At 49.7% G+C, this 16,205-nt stretch overlaps 1 protein-coding gene across 1 annotated transcript in view; it reads right to left on the bottom strand.

Moving 5' to 3' along the window:
• Positions 1 to 15,511, bottom strand: part of RNF24 (ring finger protein 24) — a 113,600-nt gene extending 98,089 nt beyond the window's left edge. Inside the window, exon 1 of the mRNA XM_069204732.1 lies at positions 15,213 to 15,511. The gene's annotated coding sequence lies outside the window, so the exon portion shown is untranslated. The remainder of the gene's footprint in view (positions 1 to 15,212) is intronic.
• Positions 15,512 to 16,205: the final 694 nt, after the last annotated feature.

Raw genomic sequence — 16,205 nt, 5'->3', positions numbered from 1 at the left:
TGCACGCCGCCCATATACAGAAAGGGGAAAACCCGCCCCGGCGCGCCATCACTCCCAAAGCAAACACACTTGTGGCCACGGCCCCGGGCACACAGCCGGCAGAGGGAATAATCGCCACTTATGTCGCTCCAAAGGCACTTGGCCTCGGTCAAAAGGCAAGGCACAGACCGGAATGACGACTCGTGGCAGCAAAAACACACACTGCACGATGCACAAAAACTCTAGAGTGGTAAAATCACCCTCAGGGCGGCGCCTTAACATAAGGTGGTATCCGGGGGCGCACTGTCCCGGTTTTGTTTTTACCGTCAGCTCCTGCAAATGTCAGTAAATTAGGCACAGTCCCAGGTTTTTGGAGAAAATCGTCTCAGAGGAAATCATATTTTCATGTGCTCCCGTGTGTGATTGGTTAGCAACCCTTAGCGGTAAGCAATTAAATGAACACAGATGATAGTGAGGCTAAAACGTCCATTTAATGCCCCCAGTGGGTCCTTGTCTGTGTTTTCTACGTTGTCGACCACTAGCACTGAAGTCATTCTGTTCCCCTGCGTTGATGCACAACTGTAATCCTTCTTCTATGTTTGCGGACGGTCCCGGGTTTTTGTTTTTAAACTCTGCTCACTTTACCTTAAGTTCAGAAGATAAACATCACTGTGGCAGATGGCAGGGGCAGTGCCATATTTCCAATCAGTCAGATGTCTCCCTAGCAAAGGCATAGAGGCTTTGGCCCCAGGGTGACAGAAGTTTATTAGAGCTCATTTCTTCCTACAGACAACTTTCTTCTGGGGAACACTTGTCCAGTTACTACTGATGCCACCTGGCTCCGTGTTGGTAGCTGCAACTGGGAGTCGAAGTCAGTTCACTTCCACCAAAGCAAATTAACTATTGCACCTGGTGCAACTAATCTGTAAATGGAAAGCCCAGAACTGAAAACAGCATTGTTTATTTGGATTTGTAAAGACTGCTTTGCAAGAGAAGTGGAGCTTCCTTCAGTGGACACACAAAAATGTGTCAAAATGCAGGAATTGTGACTGACAGATGAACCGTGAAACTAGGAGGCACTAACTTCCATATACTCCGCCGTAACGAGTGATCTTAGGCAAGTCACAATCTCTCGCTGCCACTTAGCGTAATCATTTTCAAGTCCTGGCAGCGCTTTGAAATGGGCTACGTGGTAAATATCAACACTGCGAAGGAAACTGGATATTTGCATTTCTGTATTTAGGCACGGTGGGCTGGGCTGCCATTATCTCGCTTGAACAGTGAATGACCCTTTCACAGTTTACTAGAGTTAAGGTCAAGTTTCCTACACACCCGGATTTCTCCCTCTAGGTATCTAATTTCTGCATAAACTAGTCAGCATTTTCTCTTTCTAAATTAGGGATTTGAACTAAAGTGGTGACTAAAATACAATGTAATCAAAATAACTAGAAGACAACAGTCTAGAACAGTGGTTCCCAACCTGTGGTCCGGGGACACCTGGGGGTCCGCGAAGCCTTTTCAGGGGGTCCGCGAGAGCCTAGAAAATAAAAAAATATTAACAAATATTGACAAATTAGGTCCCCAGCTTCCAGTAATGACTCAGGCGGGGGTCCCCGGATTCCCATGATGATTCAGTGGGGGTCCCTGGGTTCCATTAATGTTAAAGTAGGGGTCCACAGAAATCAAAAGGTTGGAAACCACTGACCTAGAATACAGCAGGAAAAGTCGCAGTGATGCTGAAGGCCGACAGGGCCCACCAGGCTTCTCTCCTGGACGCAAACCTCCAAACTGGAACTAAGAGGTGGAGAACGAGGCCTTCGAGGTACAGCTCAACTTTCCCTCAAAGTCACAATATTTAAAAGAAGCGAACTGCTCAACTACGCCATTTCAGCAATGGATTATTCTATGTAACTGAATCCCTACGGACAAGGCCTCGCACTTATTTACAAGCCTGGCACTTTACAAAAGTCCACCAAGAACCTGGCTGAAGGCTGCCCGGCACGTATACTGCATACCAACTTAGCCCTTACAACCGCGCAACGCCTGTAGCACTCGCCTGCAAGAGATGCAAGGCTCCTGCCCTTGTGGGCGACTCCACAATTGAGAGCAGTGGCCCGAGTGCCCACACTCTTGGAAGACCTTCCAGCAAAGAGAGGATGAGAACAAGTGTCTTCAGCATGGTGCCGGGGAGCTCCGATCAAGCCGAACAGAGATTCCCTACTCCATGCTCCCACAGTTGCACCGGAGGACTAACAGGAAAAGAGTGAGTCCGGGAGCTGGGCTGGGACAGTCTGGTTTTCACACATGGTCCAGATCTGGTCCACTAGGAGGGATAGCTGAGTCGCTGCAGGGGTGGAGCCCAGTGAGGTACGAACACCTGACTATTGGTCCGCTCCTCTCAGTGGGACAAGGCTGCAACTCCCCCCTCCACCCTATGCCAAGGGCCGCTTCTCTGGTTTGGCTCAGCGGACAGGGAGGGAGGGTGGTCTGCAGAGACGAGGTGGGTGAGTAGAAAGAACTGCGTAAGAGACAAGGTGTGGAGGCCCATGGAAGAGAGATGGGCAAGAGATGTGGGTCCACATGGAAGAGGGATTGCAATGTATGTGAATGAGAACTGAGAAACCACAATGAAGGAAACCAAATAATGCAAAACCAATTTTAAGGAAATGCAAATACATTGAAAAATGAAGGGGACAAGAAAGATAATAAGTAAGCATCCTAAATCACAACCTTGGGTGAAGATTAGGTGAAGGTTTTCAGACTTCAGGAATGGGTACAGTTTAGGGGCGATGAGGGGTTTTTAGGGGTCAGACGGGTTGGTTTATGAATGGGAAGGCCTTTTTAGGGAGCAGAGATGAATGGTGTTTAGAAGTGGTAAGGGATCAGGGTATTAAAAGCATCCAAAGTAACTGCTTGACAGTATAAAAGATATAAATCCAAACAATGCCCCCAATATTACAGGACTGAAATAAATGCCTTTGACAAAAATGTTTCTGAAAGCAAGACTTGCAACCATTCCATTTACAACTTAAACATAACTATGCAGAATACAATTAAAAAGGAAAAAAAACAACAACAAAAAACACTTTCTATGAATTGGTTTCTATGAAATGGTAAATGGCATTCATCCTAAAAAGGTCACTAAACCATTCAGATGAAATGATTTCTCAGGGATGGCAGCCCATGAAATCGCTTTTCTATTAAATCACAGACAGACAAGGGAGAGGCCAGTGGAGAAAAAGGAGAGGGGTACAGAAGGAGGGACCAGGCCAGGAAGGGCGGGTCGGGAGAGGGACCAGGCCAGGGGAGACGAGGGATGGACCAGGCCAGGGAAGGTGAGGGAGGAACCAGTAAAGAAAAGAGAAGAACTGGTCCCGAGGAGGAGAGACAATGCGCCATGGGGAAAGACGAAGGAAGGTTGGGCAAGAGGTATGACCTGGTGGCGAGGTGGGTGCCAGGAGAAAAAGGCAGGGCAGGGGCATGGGCACGGATTTTGAAGCATGAAATGGAGAGCTAAGGGATATATTGTGGCTTGGAATTCGAACCAGCCTAACCACGCCTTGCCACTGGCATCTCTATTTCTAGTGTCTAATAGTTATACCTACTACCAATTGTTCTGTACTGCCTCTTACACAAAATGTGAATACATATATTTTGTTTCTACTGGTCCCTCTTTTCCGTCTGTTCTCTAGCCCTTACTTGCGTTGTCATTACCCAAGGATGGCATAAAGTGATATTTCATAATAATAATAATAATACAAATAAAAAATAAAAAAAGAGAGCAATCTCTGGGCTTCCATGAGGTTATACCAACGAGAAGAACAAGGACATAAAGTGTACGCACAACACGAGCTTCCGACTGCGCGTGTAACGCGTTTTTGTGGATTTTACTTTAATTTAGCCACCTGTCGCCCCACCTGCTCCAAGGTGCGCTCACCAGCCTGCACTACACGCCGCAGTTTGGCAGCACTGAAGTCGCATGCCGCACCTGGCCAGGAGCCTGGAAGCGCCTCAGAGGCCTGGGAGCTGCCAGCCATCGGTGCCAAGCCTCTTACATAAGCACCGGTAGGACCGGAAAGGACACACCTTTAACCCAGTTACCTGTGGGGGTGTGGGAGCCGATTTCGTAATGCCCGTCACTGGAAGCCCGTGGAAAGGGCAGGAGGCAGTTTCTACCAGAATATTCCCAGATTCAAAACAAAACCTTGCATAGGGGGAGAGTTGCTGAGTGGCTGGCTTTAGTGAAAGCAAATCCCTCCATCACTCGCTTGCATTCGCACCCCCCACCTGGCGGGGGGTGCTGTGCACCCCGCGGTGTATTCACAGGATACCACGGGCAGGCTGGATGAAAGCATGTGCCAGGAGCGATTGCCAGGCGCACAATGAGCAGTGCACCGCGTGCTCTTCTGATAGAACAGAAACAACCAATACTCCTGAGCAGTGAGCCGTGGAAGGTGGTGGAAGGGTGCCCCGTGGCCCGTGTCACGCGCCAGCGTGGAGGGCGCCCTCTCACCGACGCGGGACAATGGGGGACCTTTAACTCGTGGGTCGTAGCAGCAATGGGCAAAAAAAAACATAAAAACACGAATGGAACTTTGGCGCAGCACTGACGTGTTCCTGGATAGTGCTTAACGGCAGTTTTACATTTTCTAAGCGCTGTGCATCACACCTATTACCGCTGCCCGTGCAAATGGTACTCAATGCACAAACATCCGAAGGTTAAAAGCCAGAGTTGGCCGTGCTTGGCTTCCGGCGCGACCTGCAGGCCACACGGATGTCAGTGAGGAGCAATTATTTCATTGAATAATCTTGCTGGGCAAAAAAATACATTTCGCGCACAAAGGCCAGCAGACATTCAGGCACCAATGAGCACTAACCTAGAGTTACGACCACACACAGATGGGGAGTGATCATGTACAACACTGCGCAAAGTGATAAAAGTACCGGAAAGTGGAAAGAAGGGAAGTTAACTCCATATTCAGTCCAACTGCTGATAAATTCTAATATTACTAAAAGAAAGATTGGTATCAATGCTTAATGAAACTGTTTTCTCTCAATAAAAAAAAAAATGATTACAGGGTTATGGAATACTTCAGGCCCACGCCTACCCAGTCATGTTATGTTGTGTTGAATGTTATAGCACACTTAACACCTGCGAGAGTATCTAGGCGCTTGAATCATGCATAGAGCCTGCATGCCCCGGTGATGTGATCGTACGTAGGCACTGATCTATAGCAAACATTTTGGACCAGATCCTTAAAGTCTCATAAGTCTCCAGGGTTACACCCTTGAATGGCTGTAAAATGATGACAGCTGCGAAGCCGCAGGTGAAGGCCTGTAACGAGGAAGAGGGTCTTTAACATCCAGAATAGTGCTAGCCAGGACTATAAGCCCACTGGAACATTCTGCCCACAGAGGATATAAAGTTTTAAATCAACAAGGGGGAAACTGAAAGACAAACATTGGAATGCCACGGCATAAGGCTCGAACCAGCCATTATTGGCCCTGGGCCACTGCACTGTCCTCAGTGGAACTTCCAACATTCAAATGTCCTGATTAACTATTTTAATATGGAACTGCGAAAATAATCCAATTGTGGCCTGAGTTGCACCTCTACTTTTGACAGGAAAAATATATCTTTGCAAGTGCATGAGTGTAATTTTAAGTTTCAGTAGGGCGACTCCATTTTATAAAGTAAAAAAAAAAAAAAAAAAAAATGCTATTTCAGCTTTCTACCAGGTAATGAGGAAATTACAGGACTCCAGCGCCCACAATTACCTCCCTCAAAGCTCTCCCTCAATGTTGGCACGTATGTAAGCGTAGAGGTGGGCAACCCACTGAAACCCTGACACCGGCACCAGCAGCTAATGCTTGGCTCTGGCTCGGCTCGAGGCCCTGTTGGAACCTTGATCCCATTCCGAGCCGGGCTTTTGTGTGACTTCGGTCAGCTACCCTCCCGAAACCAGAATGGCTTCAGTGGCGGAGCTGCAGGCTTTGGAACTGGAGAACCAGATTTCTGCCTCAGCGCGTGGCCAGCATCCTGTGATGCGGGTGAATCACAAATCTGTGCCAGTAAACCGTGCACGTGGCCTTAGGTAACGAAACTGCTGCTCACGTACAGCGCTCCGAGTTCACGCTATTATTGTGCAAAGTGAAACCAGAAAACCTGGATAACTTGCGGCTTCCCCAATTAAAGTGTGTGATCTTAGGAAAATATTATATTTCACAAAAACTTTCCTTTCTTCATCATCGCGCATGAAAGTACTTCCAAGACATGAGAGTTGGAATACTAGCTGTACCAAAACCTATTGTGCTCGGATAAATATTGCTTTATAATAATCTGAGCCACATACATGTTTTATATAATAACTGTTTTGCCTTTTAGTGCACTAATGGTTTAAAGTTTAAAACTGTCATTTTTTAATAAGCACTTCAGTGCAGTACAATGTGATGTATAAATGTCGAACGTTAAAGAAATACTTTTTTTTTTTTGTTTTTAACTATGAAGCGACTTTATCCCTTCCGGGCTTGGCTCGTGCCCGGGCTCTAGGATCCCTAGAGCCTGGCTCGGCTTCCTTGTAGATTGGTTGGCTCGCCACCCTCTATGCAGCGGCGCCAAGTAGGATCAGCCTTGGAGTGTCCTTAATGCGACAGGCCGCGTTTTTGGAGGTCCGAGGGCCACGTGAACTAAGGGAGAGGTAACCCAAGCGGTCGGCAGGAGATCAGGTGAAGGGACAGTCTATAATAAGGACAGAAAATCTGGGCCCCATCAGTCACGGCTTCTGGGCCTTAAAGCGCGCCGTGTTGGGGTGCACTGAGGGGTGAGCACCTCGCCCATCAGGGCTTGTTGTAACTGTGTGCCAAGGTTAGGCAAGCCCGGTTTTTATTCTCACAATCGGGGCAGTGCTCACATCTGTTAGAAGGGGTGCCAGCTTTCTGATGACTCATTAGATGGGTATGCGGCTGCTTTCTGTGAAGCAACCAGACTGAGTGCTTTGGCAGGGCGCAGAGCACTGGATCAAAACTAAGGACTGAGTTATGTCGTGAACTGCCTTTTAAAATGGCCTCTAAAAGATATTTATAAAAATAATGGACAATCACTGATGTAAAATTCAATACTCAACCTCATCTTTGGGACATCCAGACCCCATCCCTTCACCCGCCCCTTACACCCTCCACACCGCCGGCTCCTTGAATGAGACCCGCAAGTTCCAGAAGTCTGTTCCGTGAAGTGAAACCAAAGTGCAGGGGCAGGGAGGGAGTCCAACCGCAGTGTGGGCAGGATGTACCCTGCCAGCTCTGGGCACCGCTGGTCAGATGCCAAACACGTAGTTCAGATCGCTGCTTGCAAGGATAATGAAGGCCGACGCGAGGTCCAAAACCTTAAAGAAGTGGAATAGAATGGGACAGCGCCTAGACAGATGTGGGACTAACATTAGACATCTCTATTTTGGTTAAAGTAAGACCACAACAATAACAACCACCAGAGCAGCTGGTGGGGAAATCCCAGGGCAGGAAGCTTTGCAGTAATTGTACAGATAAAACGGAATATAAACTTTTCAATTCATTCTGTAGCTGCATATGACCCGAATGCGATGTATAATTGAATATATTTCCTACTGGCCGGGCAGTCTGTTCCATCACGGATATCATGGCCAGATAGCTGTGCAGATGCTGTGAACACCGTCACCGTGCCAAGTGCAACGAACGCTGCTTTGTACATAGGGGACCAGTCCTCTCTGAACTTATCCTGGGTCAGGCTCGGATGCCACGTGGCACACAACACTATCGGGTCACTGAAGGCCGCTGCGCACCTGGGCCCCGGGGGGCACTGGGCACCTGGTCGGCACTGCTGCCATCTAAGTGGGGCATGACATGACCAGGGACCAGCTCACCTACAGTACCCTGTTGATGGGTAAAGGCGTCAAGTCCATAATTGTGCGGACACGTGGCAACAAAGCTGTAATTGCAGTAGCACAGCCCGGTTCCCAAAACCAAGACACCTTCGGAATAGCGCTGGGACAGGTACGCAAATAATGGGATTATCCTGGCAAACTAAGGCCCACCAACTTAACTCCGGCTGATGCCCACTCCACCCTGCCGGCCGGCTGAGGAGCGGGTTGGAAGCGCACACAGGGGTGCTGGGGACTTCAAGGAGAACTTCGACCCCTTCTGGGAGCAGCGAGAACTGCCCCGATTCCAGCGCCTCGAAGCTAATGGAACCACTTTTAATGAGGCGCTGCCCATCCGCAGACTCTGCACTTACCACGAAGCAGCGAACCTGGCCCTTGGTAATTAGCGCTGCATTAACCGAACAAGGAGCGGTAACTGGTTTTATTAATAACTGTTTACTGCGCAAAAAAACAAGTAAAAAACAAACGTCTGCAACACAGTTGATGGCTTGATGCGTTTCTGTGGGAGTAGAAAGAGCAGCCACTGGGGCGAGCCCCAAGGCCGCCGGCTAGAGAGCACCTGGCCCTGCCAGTCAGAGGGGATCAGTTAGCTGTTTCATGCCCAGAGGTCTCCAGTTGCAGCATGTGTTCCTGTCGGAGTAAGCCGCACCATCTGACCAGGAGTTGTTCACCTGTGCGCGTCCACGAACAGCGAAGATGGTACCTGTCTTATGAGGGCGCGCACCCTGCACCCCCCTTAATGTACCTGGAACACAAAGCTCAGTGCGGTCTACTTCTGGAAGACCTGTGTGCCCACCTGAACATTTACTCGTACAGTGAGAGCACTGCTTCCACGACTTGATGTCAACCTAAAATCCATCGATACCAGCTAGATCAATTTACTTAGTAAAATGGGTCTAAATTCTCACTACAGCACCAGAATTCATCACATCATCACACTGAAAGCAGAGATCATGAAGTCAGTGCTCGTGATGCCACGGAGTGAGTTCCCACCCTACTCCCACAATCGCCGCATGCTATGGTTGTTGCGAGCCTGTTGCTAAGGGTTTTGTCTCCCAAAACATTGGCACCCTTTTGCAAGTCATACGAGAAACCTCAGGCTTGTTTTCAACATCACGTGACATTCTTGGCTATGCAGTTTCAGTTTCCATATGATGAATTGGCCTCACCCTGTGAGCGATGTATTAAAATGCCAGACCAGCTGAAGCAAGAAAAATACATCCATGGAACGCAACATGGCACCAACTACACACCATATATTCTTTCTACTTCTTAATGACCAAGAAGCCGACCCAAGCTTGCTTCAATTAGCTCACTCATTGTTTACAGGATGTCTAACACAGAGGCTACACCACGCAACTATTTTGACACGTATTCCGCTTCACTTAGTGTTAATTTACTTTAGCTTGCACGAACCTCCACGCCAACACATTCAAGTATTTGTGAGGAATGAACACCGACTGAAGTGCTGGTGAGCTATGCCCCGTTGTTAGCAAACTAAAGCACTCACCACTACCGGGGCCGATTCACAGGGACACGGAAGAGCATTTAAAGGAGTACTCCTCTAATACTTTTTGGCGTAATCTTAAGTGCCTCGTGATGAGCCCTTCGACAGCTAAAAGGTAAATACAATGGAAATATTCACATAGAATTCGAACAGAAAGGAATGTGCCTTCTTAGCACTTTTACTAACAGGGAGTTGGACATTCAGGCCTTATTCACAAAGGCACGTGAGAGTACGTAAAAGGGTACTCGGGTACTCCTGCAGTTGTACTTCCCATACTTATAAACGCTTCTGGGAAACTGACCACACTGTGCTGTGCAGTGACTTTACCATTTGCTTTTACCCCTTTCTGGGTAGCAAGTTATGTTACTTTCTGGTGTTGGCACATTCGTTGATTCGTGGCTTTTAGTCACCAGCACTTTGGATTCTGGGGGTTGTAGTTTCACATGACGCTGCGTGCATGGACTCCTAAGTCCTAGCATACCACGAGTGGCTGGTGCGAAATGTTGCCAGGGGATGGATAAGTGTTCTGCACTTGAGAGTTAAATATTAGGTTCTGTTCAGATTTTAACAGGTACAGTATTCCTATAATCAGCTCACCTTTAATCAGTTAAAAAAAATAAAAAAAATCACAACAGATTTTTCGGTTGATACACTGAGGGGGTAACACGGAGGTAAACGATACTGGCTGTTAAAAGAACTGTAAACGTATACAATGGTTTATACATATTTTGCTGGCCAGTCCGAGCCCTTTACATAAAATGCCTATTAATGGTGCATTGAAAGCCCATTCTGACCCTTTACAATGCAGTGGAGCGGTTCTCCAGGCATGAAAAGTGCTGGCACCAAAAAAATTGTTTGCTGATTCAGCGGTGGCCTGGGCTGTACCACGGCTGAAAACCTGGACTGCACTTTCTGACATCCCACCCGTGGCGAGGACAGGCTCTCTTAATTAAAATAAAGGTTCCTTCCATAATACAAATATGGCAGTAAATAAGAGCAAGACCCCTTGCATGGTAAGTTCACGTTTTATAGCGGACAGCGCTCATCCCCTCTGGAAAAACAATTTAAATGTAATCTAATTCGTAGCTCACCCACCTCACTGGATGAATGAAAATTCAAATGGATCCTACCCCATTTCTATTCCCCCCTCATGCAACAACGCGTGGGGACAAAGTCTACACCCCCCAGAATGCACTAGGTTGCTCTGACGACAATTACAACCTCAATTTCCTGTGGGCTCGCATTCTGTGTATGGACTAGGAACCCATCCAATACTAGACGCTTGCATGACCTCAATCTTGACCACGAGCAGGACTGACTCTAGGGCGGTGCGACCGGGGCCCCCGCACCGGGTGCTGACTTCGGGTGGGGGCGCCTGTTTACAAATATATAAGGTTTTTACAAGCACCTGCTGCTAGCGTTCCTTGCCTCCAGCTATCTTCAGACAACAATAAAAAGGTCAAGAACACGCCGTGATTAATATTCTTTCTGGGGCGAGCTTATAAGGTCCCAAGGGCAAGACCTACTGGCTATGCCAATGCTTGTTTTTATCATGGGATATACATTGCTACACGTCCTAGAATTGAAAGAAGAAAAACACATGGGCCAAAACAGCTCAGTACACATAAACACAGAAAACTTGCCAGGTCTGCCCATAGAACTGTGATAAGGTTAGCCACATGTCTCCATGTCATTGGAGTACACCATTTTCCTTTCCAGATTTTTGGCCCATAATGAGGTGACCAGGATTCCGGGATTCGGGAAATTTAGCTTATGTCCCGGTTTTAAGAGAGGGTCACCTGAAAACGATGGGAGGTGGGGTTTTTTATTTTCTAAAGAAGAAATGTTTAGCAGGTGCTCTCTGAATGCAATTTAAATCACAGCTCTTATACCGGCTTTAACAATTGCATTTAATTTATGTTCTTAATGCCTCTTATGTAATTCTATGTTCATGAGCGCTGTCATCTTGTGCGCTCGGTCGAAATAAAATTGTAGTCCCGCTTCTATTTTTGTGTCAAATTTCCCGGTTTGCGGCATTAAAAATCTGGTCGCCCTGGAAAAGTTAACCCGATTGGTTCAATTGAGGTGAACCGGGACTACATCTCCCACACTGCATTTTTGTAAGCCCATAAATGACATGGGGTGGAGCGCGTGCCCCTGATGACAGCCACCAGGTAACCCCACACACCCTGGGGCCCGGTGCTACTGCACCTGCTGCACATATAGCCGCTCCCAAGTCCTCCCCCGGGGTGGGTTCCAGTTTACACATTTTGGATGGTTTCTGGATCCTCCTCCGGAGGGGGCGCTGACACTTTTCGCCCCGCCCCCTTCCCTCGCCTTGTCCTCTTTGGGAAGAACGGCGGCGCGCGCTCTCCCCGTCCAGCCCCGGGTGAGTGACAGCCCAGCCCCCTCCGGCCCGCGCACGTGCCTCCCGTGTTTACCAACAGCACGCGGGTGGTGGGCGGCGCCAGGGGTGACTGGGATGCTGAGGGGGAGGGCCACGCTCGGCTCTGGAAGCTTCGACGCCAGATGCGCTCGCCCCGGGCCCAGCACGCCCGTGCACCCCTCACGCGCCACACAGAAGTCACAGCTTTTAGGAAGTGAACTACACCACCCCACTGGAATGTGCTCCAGATGTTTGGCGTATGCATCCATCTGGAGGGGAAGGGAGGCAAAAAGGTCATTGCACTGTGAAGATCGTCCTAGCCCCGGCCTTTCAATTAACAAGTCCGAGCATTGTGGGAGTTGTAGTCCTGATCCGTTCTAACTTGAACACCACACCTGATAACAGTGATTTGTATAAGGGAAGGTCCTGCTGAAACAAACTGATTTCCTAGAACCGTATGATCAGCCTACAACCAGACGACCCCGTAACAGTGAAGACATTTTTAAAGTCCTTCACTGCCTTTACTTCACGTTTTTTTCCTTCGGGGATGTAAAAAAAAAAAAAAAAAATGGTTGAACTGGCCACGATTGCACAACCTAGAATTCACCGATTTGTTTGCACAAAAGCACCCGAACTTCCATTTAGTGGCTTGGTGCCACGGAGCCAAATCTTAACTGCATGACGCACAGCCTCTAAGGCCTGCCCAGGGCAAGCACACGCAGCTCGGAACCGAACCCTCTTCCAGAGTAAACCACCGCATCTTTACTCATGCCATTACTTCTATGTGCATCCCTAAGTCAGAGCTTTTTAAACCTTTTTATTCCTGAGCCAGGGTGGGGAGGGGAGAAACTCAGGCTCTCGTTTATGGAGTTTGGCACGAGCAGAAGGCGTAATCAGTGGCTGGGATTGTCAGCGCTGGAGCCCAGCCAAGGAAACAGTGGGTCTGGGGACAGCCATAGGGGAAGCCTGGCCAAGTAGGGGGATCTAGAACAGGGTCACGTGAGGTCATCTGTATGAGCTCAGGTGAGAGGATACATCTGGACCATTGTGGAGTTCTGCAGAAGGGTAGTGGAGAGCACGGTAGCGTGGGGGTCAGTCAGTCAGTCAGTCAGGTAGGCTTTTTTGTCTGTGGCCAGAACAAGGGCCATGTAGGGAAACATTTACCTTAAACCACGGAAGGGCCCTGCATGCCATCAGACCTTTCCCTGCAGGCAGATATTTATCTGAACTCTTTTCAGGCAGACATTTATTGTTCTAGGGAGGGCCATGCAGGCATTTGCCAAGCTCCTGGGGAGGCCCGTGCAGGCAGACATTACCTGAAGTTTGGTACACTGACCCAAGCCCTAGAGAAGGCCTCTTTGGAGACGGTCAAAGTTCAGAGGAAGGGCCATTGGGAGTCCCTGGTCCAACCTGTCCAGAGAAGGGATGTGTGGGGACACTGACCCAACTTCTAGAAGTATCTCTTGAGAAAGATCTTGAAGGGTGAGGTCAGTGGAAGGTCAGTGTGCGAACACTGACCCCACCTCTGTGCAGTGAAAGGACCCGGGGGAACACTAACCCAACCTCTGACGACGGTCTCGCTTGAGAGCTCAGTGTGAGGACCGTGTGGGGTCGTGCCCCTTGCTCTACAGAAGACTTCTCTTGAGTAGGCTCACGAGGGGCGCGCTCCCTAGAAGGGCAAGGTGGGGACACTGATTCATGGTCTGGGGAAGGCCTCTCCAGAGAAGGCTCCTAGTGCGGAGGATGGACCGTGTGGGGACACCGACCCACCCTATCCACAGAAGGGATGTTTGGGGAAAGCGACCCATGATCTGGAGATGGCCTCTCTAGACAGGGGTCACGAGCAGTGCTTTATTTGGGAAGGTGCTGTCCGGTGCGGAGTACCTGCGATTCTTTAATTTGGCAGGGAGAGCGGAAGAGCCCTGGGAAGGGCTGTGCGGACCAGCGCCCCATGCTCTATGGACGGCATCTCCGGAGAAGGGTCGTGCAGGGACACTCCACTGATAACAATGCTGGATCGAGATCTGACTCGCTGGTTCGCATCTCCCATCCCCCACACGCGTCGCATGTACAGAAAACAAAGGTTTATTGAATATGCCACGCGCACAGCTGCCATGGTAAGTGAATAATGGTATCCCCCCGTCGCCCCCTCCGTCTCAGAGATGAAAGGCCCCGTCTGGGGAGCCATGGCGCTGGCATCACCGCCTCAGCCCAGACAACGAGAACACACCCAGACAGCTGCATGGCTTGACGTGAACAGTGTATGCCCCCAAACACAAACACACACCGGGCTAAGGAGCCACCTGCCTTAAATCATTCACACAGAGGACCCCCAATGTGATGGGATGAAAATCCTTCATGGAATGCACCGGAGGCTGAAAGGACAGACATCTCTGCATACTGTGCCCTCCTGAAATATACGTCCAGGAAGGAGAGGGGAGGATTGGAGAGCAGAGTGGCCTGGATAAACAGACTTACCATCAGAATGCATTACATACTGCAAGCACTAAATCTCAGATCTCTCTACAGGCAGCACCAAGCGTGTGAAAATTACAAACCAATGAGACAGACATCCCTGAAGAATGCATCCAGAGTGGAAACAAGCCACTGAGCCAAACATCCCTGCAGAAACATCATGGATGGAAACACGCCTCTGAGCCAGACGTCCCTGCAGAATACATCACAAATGGAAACAATACAAGCTACTGAACCAGACATCCCTGCAGGATGCATCGTGGGTCAAAACACGCCTCTGAGCCAGACGTCCCTGCAGAATGCACCATGTGCAGAAACCACGCAAGACACTAAATCACTGCAGAACAGATAATGGGTGGAAACAAAGTACTGACCCAGAAGTCGCTGCAGAATGCACCACAGGTAAAAACAATACAACCTACTCCTTCGTCCTTGGTGGAATGCACCGGAGGACGAAACAACAGACAACCCTGAACCCCTGCATACCAGTCCCAACTAGAGCATAAAAGCCGCCGAGGAAGCCATTCCTGCAGAGTATCACGCAAGAAATAATACAAGATACAGGGTTTGACTGCCTTGCTAAATTAATGAGGCATGGGTGATTATAAATACAGACACGAGACCAGCCTCCTTATAGAATGCATAGAAAACATGCTAGAGAGACAGCCCTACTGCGGAAGGAATAAAGCATATGAAATACTGTACATCTGCACGACGAGCAACAAAGGGACCCGAGCCAGGCACCCGTGCAGGATGCACAGTGTGTGAAAAGCAGCACAGGACCCTCTGTAGTGTGCAATCTTCCGGACACCACAGGCCCGGGCAGCACTGCAGGGGCATCACCCCAGGCGCAGGCACCGCTACTCCTGCAGGGATCACACCGCATGGCCACTCACCCCAGCGCTACCCTTCCCCGCCCGCCACCCTCCATCGTACCCCGGGCTACACTTACCCTGGTCACCCTCGGAGGCCCGGAGCACTCCCGCCCCCGGAGCCAGATGCTGCTGCTGCACCGGAGCCAGGAGAGTCCCGAAGCGTTGCAGCGGAGCCAGACAACGAAGGGGAGAGGCACCGCGGGGTCACCACGCCAGCCGGCCGCCTCGGCGAGGGGTAAGAGCGCTCAGAAGCCGATGCAGCTGCCACAAGCCAGGTCCGGACTCCCGCGGGCACGGAGCAGGCGGTAGGTTTTCTAGTGGGTGTGTTGCACGTAGAGCACGGCCGGGGACCCTCCTCCTCCTCCAGCTTGAAGCGCAGCCAAAGGGGCGGGCACAGGAGGCGGGAGGGAGGGAAGGAGGAGGGCCAGCGCGAGGGCCATCCGCAGCCATTCACACCCCGCGCGAGCTGCCCGGCCCGCCGCGCGCGCGGCTTTAATCTCTGGGTGATCGTCTCCCTCCCGCCTCAGGCGCGCTCCGTGGACCCCGTGCCCGGCGCGGAAGGCAGGAAATGAAACCGAAAGCGCCCGGGCTACGACTGATCGATCACCTTACTCGCATGGCTGCTAATGTTCCAGATTGCTGCGTGTGACATTTTAACAATTTCTGTGTAATTATGAGTGACATTTCAAGGACTATCAGGGGCACGTTCTCACAACTAAAATCATGCAATGAAGTCCATGGGAACCGATAAATATTAGAATCCACCCATCTCAGCATCTCAACTCGAGCTGTGCAGCCGGTGCTTTTAAAGCTAGTAATTCTAAATAATCGGCACCCTCCATCCACCCTCAGCGCCAGGTGCGGATGAACCACAAGTAACAAAAACAGCAACGCACTGAGCTATCCACATTAAAAAAAAAAACAGTTTTGTAATATGCTGGTGCACTTTCTTTGCAGCAGGCATATTAACCCTCCACATAACTTCATGGTGAGAGTCAAAACTGCCAGTAGACAAACACCCACCTGTCTCCAGCAGGAACATTGATCACCACGCTTATCTTTGTAGTGCT

The sequence above is a fragment of the Pleurodeles waltl genome, chromosome 1_2 (assembly GCF_031143425.1).
Source record: "Pleurodeles waltl isolate 20211129_DDA chromosome 1_2, aPleWal1.hap1.20221129, whole genome shotgun sequence".
Lineage (NCBI taxonomy): Eukaryota > Metazoa > Chordata > Amphibia > Caudata > Salamandridae > Pleurodeles > Pleurodeles waltl.
The sequence above is the reverse complement of the archived record's forward strand: the minus strand, read 5'-3'. Positions and strand labels throughout refer to the sequence as shown.